The following is a 7966-nucleotide window of genomic DNA, read 5'->3' as shown; positions in this document are numbered from 1 at the left end:
GTCGCTGGACTCCCACATAGTCGACTGCGGTTTGCGTCCCGGACCTGATGGCTTAGAACTCACACCGGGCGCGTGTGCGTGCGTGCCCAAGATCCTGAGAGGAGAATGGAGGAGAAGGGATCGCCCTCTGGGGGGTGATTTCTCGCTTTCTGTCTCTATGTCTCTCTCTGTTTGTCTGGCGAGCGCATGCGCCCTATAGCGAAAAATCCTCTCAAAAAAAAAAATTAAAGAATTAAAAAATAAAATACCCAAGGTCACAGAGCCACTGTGACCAAGCCCAAGCCCTATACTCCATCCCTACCCCTATATTCAATAAGTATATTTCTACTGCCTAATAGGAGCCAGATCCAGAGTAAATACCTGCTCTCACAGATTAATGGGGAAGTGGATATGTAAAAAATTAAAATACTCTATGAAAACCTGCATAAGGACACACACACCTGACATGGAATTACCAAAAGGGATATGCAAGTGTGCCTGTCCCTAAGGCTACATTGTTCTAAAGGAAGGGCAACTAACCTCATCAAGTCTCTATAAAGGAGTCACTGGTTAAGTCACTGGATCCCACATGGCTGACTGTACAGTTTGAGTCTCAGACTCGGAGGCTCGGAAAGCATGCTGGGCATGTGTGCGTGCATGCCCAAAGTCCCAAGAAGAAAATGGAGGAGAAGGGAGTGCTGTGTATCCACTCCCAGCCTCCAAGGCATTTTCTTACTTTTTCTCTCTTTTGCTTTTTCTCCAGCCAAGTGCATGTGCCATATGGCAAAATTTAGAAAAATAAAAGAAAGAAAGAAAAGAAAAAGCAATAAAAGAGATAGCTTCTTATTTTTATTTACTTATTTAGTTTTTGAGAGATTTTTGGCTAGGGCACATGTGCTCACCAGAGAGACAGACAGAAAGCAATAAATCACCCCACAGTGGGACAGGCCACACTGCAATCCCTTCTCTACTCTCTTTCTGGGATTCTGAGCACACGATCACCTGTGCTGGGCATGAGTTTCAAGCCACCAGGTCTGGGAGTCCAGCTGCAGTCGCCCACAGGGGAACCCAGTGCTTTAACCACCATGTCACGTGCTGGCCTTAACAGATAGCTTCTTAAAAGGGTGTCTTCCCTAACATTCTCTGCTCTAATTCTGATACCCAATACTAGCTGAAAGAAAGAGAAGGGAGGGAGGGAGGTGGATAGAGACTTGTAGTGCGGCAAAAAGCAATCCATCCAGGCTCATAAACTAGTAGACCCATCCAACCTCTTTTGCTCAAGTGCCGAGCTAAACAAACAACCTTCCACATCCTAATTAGGAACACTGGGTTGATCCAGTCCAGCAAGAGGAAATAAATACTCACTATAAATAACCTGTTGCTATTTACCCTGCCCAGGTCCTCTTTTATCGTGAATTAATGGGTAGTTGTTCTGGTCTGAAGAGCAGCTGTGGGAGAGTCGGTATGAGTCAGGTCTCTACCCCAGTGTGCTCCAACGGAACGTTCTGTGGTGACGCGCTGTTCAGCAAGCCGGCCACCTGTGGCTATTGAGCATTTGAAAAGTGACTAGGGGAACTGAAGGAGTGATTTATGATGTTATTTCATTTTAATTCATTTAAGTAACTACATGTGATTAAGGGTTACTGATTCAAACACAGCTCTAGACCCTTTCTACTTCAAGTGTAATCTGTGAACCAGCAGCACCAGCATCGCCTTGTTAGCTTGTTACAAATACAGACTCTCGGGGCCAGCAGTTAGCGTGATGGCTATGTCGCTGGACTCCCATGTAGCCGACCGCTTTTCGAGTGGTTGGTGGCTTAAACTCACACCAGGCACATGTGCGTGCATGCCCAAGATCCCGAGAGGAGAATGGAGGAGCGGGGATTATGGTGTGGCCATCCTCCCTGGGGGGGTGATTTCTCGCTCTCTGTCTCTGTCTTTCTGGCAAGCGCACATGCCCTGTAGCAAAAGCCCCCCCAAAAAAAAAAGAAAAAGAAATACAGAATCTCAGGGCAAGCAGGTGGCAACATGGTTAAAGCACTGGACTCTCCACAGAGTTCACCATATCTGGCAGCTTGCTTTCTCACTTTCCTTCTCTCTGTCCCTCTCTGGTGAGCACACATGCCCTGAAGCAAATTTAAAAATAATAATGATAACAAATAAAAATGTTAAAATAGTTCTTTAAAAAAATATATCCACCAGGACCAGTAAGTGGCATGGTGGTTAAGGTGCTGGACTCCCACATGATCTATTGTGGTTTTCGAGTCCCAGATCTGGTGGCTTGTTTTCTCACTTTCTCTCTTTCTGTCTCTCTCTGGTGAGTGCACATGTCCTGTAGCAATAAAATAATATTGATAATAATAAAGAACTTGCAAAAAAAAGATTTATTCATTTATTTATCGTTTTTTTTTTTAATTTAACCAGAGAGAGAGAAACAGAAAGTGAGAAAGCAAGCCTCCAGGTCTGGGACTTGAACTGTGGTCGGCCATGTGGGAGTCCAGTGCCTTAACCACCACGCCACTTGCCAGTCCCAATAAAAAGAACTTAAAAAATGAGAAACCAGGGACCAGCAGTTGGCATAATGGTTATTCTCTGGACTCCTATGTAGTCGGCCATGGTTCGAGTCCCAGACCCGGTGGCTTAAACTCATGCCAGGCACATGTGCATATATGCTCAAGATCCCAAGAGAATGGAGGAGAAGGGATTGCAGTGTGGCCATCCCCAGGGGGTGATTTCTCGCTTTCTGTCTCTCTGTCTCTGTCTTTCTGGCAAGCGCACGTGCTCTATAGCCCCCCCCCAAAAAAAAATCTAAAAAAATGCAAAATCTCAGGCCCTACCCCAGGCCTATAGTTCAGATTCTCCTCTTTAACTAGGTCCCCAGGTGATGTATGTACATTGAAATTTTAGAAGCCTAGGACCAGCAGATAACATAATGGTTATGTCACTGGATTCACATAATCAACCACAGTTTGGGTCACACCCAGAGGCTTAAAATTCACACTAGGCACATGTGTGTGCATGCCCAAGATCCCGAGAGGAGACTGGAAGAGGGACTGTGGTGTGGCCGTTCCCCCAGGAGATTTCTCTCTGGCCGGCACATGGGCCCTAGAGCAAAAATCTCTTTCTCTAAAAAAATTAATTAAAAAAATTTTTTTCAAAAGACATGGCTACTTCTGAATGAGCTGAAAAAGAGACTGATTGAGGATCATATCTTTGGAGAATCCTCCAAATTATAGACACCCACTCTTAAAATAGTTCCAGTTTCAGGCCAGCAAGTAGTGTAGAAGTTGAGGTGTCTGGATCCCACATGGCTGACTGTGGGGTTTCAGTCCCAGATCCGGTGGCTTGAAAAATCATACCAGACACATGTGCACGCATGCCCAAAATCCAGAGAGGAGACTAGAGGAGAAGAGATTACAGCATGGCCAACAGCCGTGGGGGTGATTTCTCACTTTCCCTCTGTCTCTTCTCCCTCCAACGAGTACATATGCACCCTATGGCAAAAACTAAACAAAACAAAACAAAACAAAACATGTCCAGCATGAGGACATGATTTCTTCCCCTGTATTTCTTTATATCTGTCTCTTTCCTGCCTCTTTCTTTCTTTCTTTCTTTCTTTCTTCTTTCTTTCTTTCTTTCTTTCTTTCTTTCTTTCTTTCTTTCTTTCTTTCTTTCTTCTTTCTTTCTTTCTTTCTTTCTTTCCTTTTTTTGGAGAGGCTTTTTTGCTATACGGCACATGCGCTTGCCAGAAAGATAGAGAGAGACAGAGAGACAGAAAGCGAGAAATCACCCCCCAGGGGGGATGGCCACACCACAATCCCTTCTCCTCCATTTTCCTCTTGGGATCTTGGGCACACATGCACACATGCTCGGCATGAGTTTAAGCCGCCGGGTCCGGGACTCGAACCACGGTCGACTACATGGGAGTCCAGCGACATAGCCATTATGCTAACTGCTGGTCCCTCTTTCCTGCCTCTTAAATACAACAAAGAGGAGAGGGAGAGGAGGGGAGAGCCTGGAACACAGGCATCTAAAGAAAGAATAGTGCACAACACAATTAATGATAAATGGTAAACATGGCGGGTATGTTTATTGTCCTGATTTGATTGTATTGCATACAACTTTTGAAAAACCACACCACACTCCACAAAAATGTACAACTAGTATATGTAAATTAGAAATGACAAACATTGCTATACAAATTAAAATTAGGGCTGTCTCCAGGACCTGGTGGTTAAGGGAGCTGGATCCCACATGGCTGAAGGAGTGGTTCACCTCCTTCCAGGGGCAACCTGAAAAGCATGCCAGGCAAATGTGTATGTGTGCCCGAAGTCACCACAGGGTGAGAAAATAGAGAAGGGGTTGCCGTGTGACTATACTCCATCAGGGTGTACTTGCTCTCTCTGGTAAGCAAATGTGCCCTCTGGCAAATAAGAAAATAATAACAAAAGTATTCAGATTTGGTTAGGATTTGTGGCCTATTGGTTAAGGCAACCAGATGCCACATAGCCAACCATGTGGTTCGAATCCTGGACCTGGCAGCTTGAGATACATGTTGGGCATGTGTGCATGCTTACTTACCCCAGATCCCCAAATAAGGGAGAGATGGAGGGGAAGAGATTATGGCATGGTCATTCCCCCTTGCAGGGGTGGCATTTCCTCAATAACTATTGAATATGGCTGATGGGTATATGGAAGACCACGGTACTATTTTTCTTGACTATTGTGTATGTTCCAGAATTTTCCAATTAAAAATATAACTTCATAGGACCACCAGATGGCATGATGGGTATGTCACTGGACTCCCATGTGGCTGACCATGGTTCGAGTCCAGGACTCGGTGGCTTAAACGCACACTGGGCACATGTGCGTGCGTGCCCAAGATCCCAAGAGGAGAATGGAGGAGAAGGGATTGCAGCATGGCCATCCCCCTGGGGGGATGATTTCTCGCTTTCTGTCTCTCTGTCTCTGTCTGTCTTTCTGGTGAGCACACACATCCTATAGCAAAAACCTCTCACAAAAAAAAAAAAAAAGAAAGAAAAAGAAAAAAAAGAAATATATATATGACTTTAGAGATGATGTGTGGTAGTCAGGCCCCAGATGGCCTCTAGGGATCCTTTCCTCCTCTCATAGTTTTCTTCCACATTGAATCAGAGCTTGTCTATGTGACCAAACTACAGAGATGACAGATTTGACTTCAAAAAACTGTGAGGGGACCAGCAGTTAGCGTAATGGCTATGTCGCTGGACTCCCATGTAGTCCCCGGACCCAGTGGCTTAAACTCACGGCCGGTCGCATGTGTGTGTGCGCCCAAGATCCCAAGAGGAGAATGGAGGAGAATGGAGGAGAAGGGATTGCAGCGTGGCCATCCCCCCTGGGGGGTGATTTCTTGCTTTCTGTCTCTCTGTCTCTCTCTCTCTCTTTCTGTCTGGCAAGTGCATGCACCCTATAGCAAAAACCTCTCAAAAAAAAAAATTAGTCATTGTGACTTCTTTTTTTTTTTCCTTAAAGAATTATTTTATTTTACTTATTATTATTATTTTAAATTTTCTGTAGGGTACATGCACTCACCAGAGAGAGAGACAGAGAGAGGGAGAGTGAGAAAGTAAGCTGCCAAGTCCAGGACTCAAACCATGGTCAGCTATGTGGGAGTCCAGCACCTTAATCACTGCATTCCCTGCTGGCCTCGGTCATTGTGATTTCTGTCTTGGTCTCTCCGGTCTCTTGCTGTGAGAGAAGTCAGCTAGCATGCTATGAAGACTCTTTAGCAGTCTTATGGAGAGAGAGACCTTCATGGAGAGGAACCGAGGTAACAGCCAACCATATGAGTGATCCAGAGTAAGTGAACATCTGTGGCAGCTAATCCCCTGGCCCCGGTCATCCTCCAATGACTGTAGCTCCATCTGTCAAATAACTACAACTGTATGAGAAGCCTCCAAGCCAGAACTGTCCAGAAAATGTCTCTCAAACCTCTGACCAACAGAATCTGTGAGAGACAATACGAGAAGACTTCAGAAAGTGAGTGAAGAGAGCCAACCATAGGGTGGAGGAAGCTGATCCTGGATGGCTCATCACAGTCCTCAGCTTGGTGGCTTGAGAAGCATAGTGTGTGTATCCACCCAGGACCCTGACAGGAGGAGAAATGGAGGGGGAGTTGCATCACCACTGGGCTGCCTTGGTGAGGGGTGCTATTTCTCTCCTTTTTCTCTTTCTCTGGTATGTACATGCTCTCTAGCATTGAGAAAGAAAAAAAATGGTTAAAATAGTGAATTTTTAAAAATGTTCTCAAAGAAATAGAAGTACAAATCTTTTGGTTGGTCCCAAAAGATTTGAAATCATAGATTTTCCATAATATGAATTTTCATTAATTTTTGGAATATCCTTTATAAGTGTATATTGTAACACCATATGCATATGGGATCACACATATGTAACACACATACCATTTGTTTGCATATGGGATCACACATATGTAACACACATACCATTTGTTGTGTGTATTTCAGGCTTCCTCATTCCCTCCCCTTCAAGAAAATCCTTTCTCAGTACCAGCAGTTAGCGTAATGGCTGTGTCGCTGAACTCCCATGTAGCCAACCACAGTTCGAGTCCTGGACAAGGTGGCTTAAACTCACACCGGGCGCGTGTGCGTGTGTGCCCAAGATCCCAAGAGGAGAATGGAGGAGAAGGGATTGTGGCGTGGCCATCCCCCCTGGGGGTGTGATTTCTTGCTTCCTGTCTCTGTCTCTCTGTCTTTCTGGCGAGTGAACGTGCCCTATAGCAAAAACCTCTCCAAAAAAAATAAAAAAATAAGAATAGCCTTCCTCTACTGCCTTTTCAATAGGAAAAGTGAGACCTTTTCACATTATGCATAAGGTCAACATGCTACTACCCCTGGAAGAGATAATATATTCACTTAAACTCATGGTAAAACATATGTGACAGATGTAAATTCTTTCTTTTTAAAACTCTGAGCAGGTTAATCTAGTAAGACATTAATTTCAGTTTCAGTCTGGCTGTTGTAAAAAACAAGAAAGAATAAAAAGGTCATTTCTCCCTCACAGTCCATTCCAAGAATGGCTAAGATCTTCCATTATGAGGTCTAGGTTCTTCCTACCCCACTTGCGCCCCACCAGCGCCCCTGCCAGAACACATGGGTTAACAGCTTCTTGGGGCGACTCTAAGGAAGACACCTCCCCACCCCCACCACTGGCCTTCATCTTGATTAGGTAATACAGAAACTGCTGGAATTGCTCCATACCGGAGGGGAAAGAGCTGGTACTGGTTCAGGAAGAGGGCCACTGGCCAGATCTCAGAGATGAATGACTTCCCCTGAACTGAGAAGGGTTTTGGAGTTTTCAGGAATAGAAACCTGTCCCCGTGTGTGTGTGTTTGTGTGTGTGTGTTATGTCTGTAAGGAGCAGGGAGAGGAGAGCTACATAGAGTTTCTAGGGAAGGGGGGGATCTCAGAGCCCAGATATACCACAGACTCTCTCCCCTTCCTCACTTCCGCCCACCTGGTTTGCAAGCCTGGAGCTGTGCCCTTCAGTGGTACCCCAGGGATCATGCACTGCTAGCAAGATTGAGAAAAGAAAAAAAAAAAAAAAAAAAAAAGCCTTTCCAAAAATCTTCTCCAATTTTTTGGGATTTCACAGCGCCAGAGAGAAGAGAGGGCGGACTAGGAAACGTGACTAATGGATTTCCCGCCAACATTGACAGGCGGGAGCTGAGCCCGATTTCTTTAATTTGGAAAATTAAAAGACGTGTGTGGCGTCTTGCCCCGCAGTCAGATGCGGCGAATTCACTTCGGGTAGACACACGTCCTGAGCGCGGGTTTGGATAGGGAGAAGGGACTGGGGGCTGGGGCGGATGAGCGGGCGGAGGAAGCAATAGAGGAGCTTAAGGGGCCAGTGTCCGCCTTCCTGACAGTGGTCGGCACCAGCTGAGCAACTCGGACGCGTTCACGGAGAACATGACCCCGCGCGCGTC

Source organism: Tupaia chinensis, unplaced genomic scaffold (assembly GCF_000334495.1).
Source record: "Tupaia chinensis unplaced genomic scaffold, TupChi_1.0 Scaffold000270_1, whole genome shotgun sequence".
Lineage (NCBI taxonomy): Eukaryota > Metazoa > Chordata > Mammalia > Scandentia > Tupaiidae > Tupaia > Tupaia belangeri.
Note: the sequence above shows the minus strand (reverse complement) of the source record.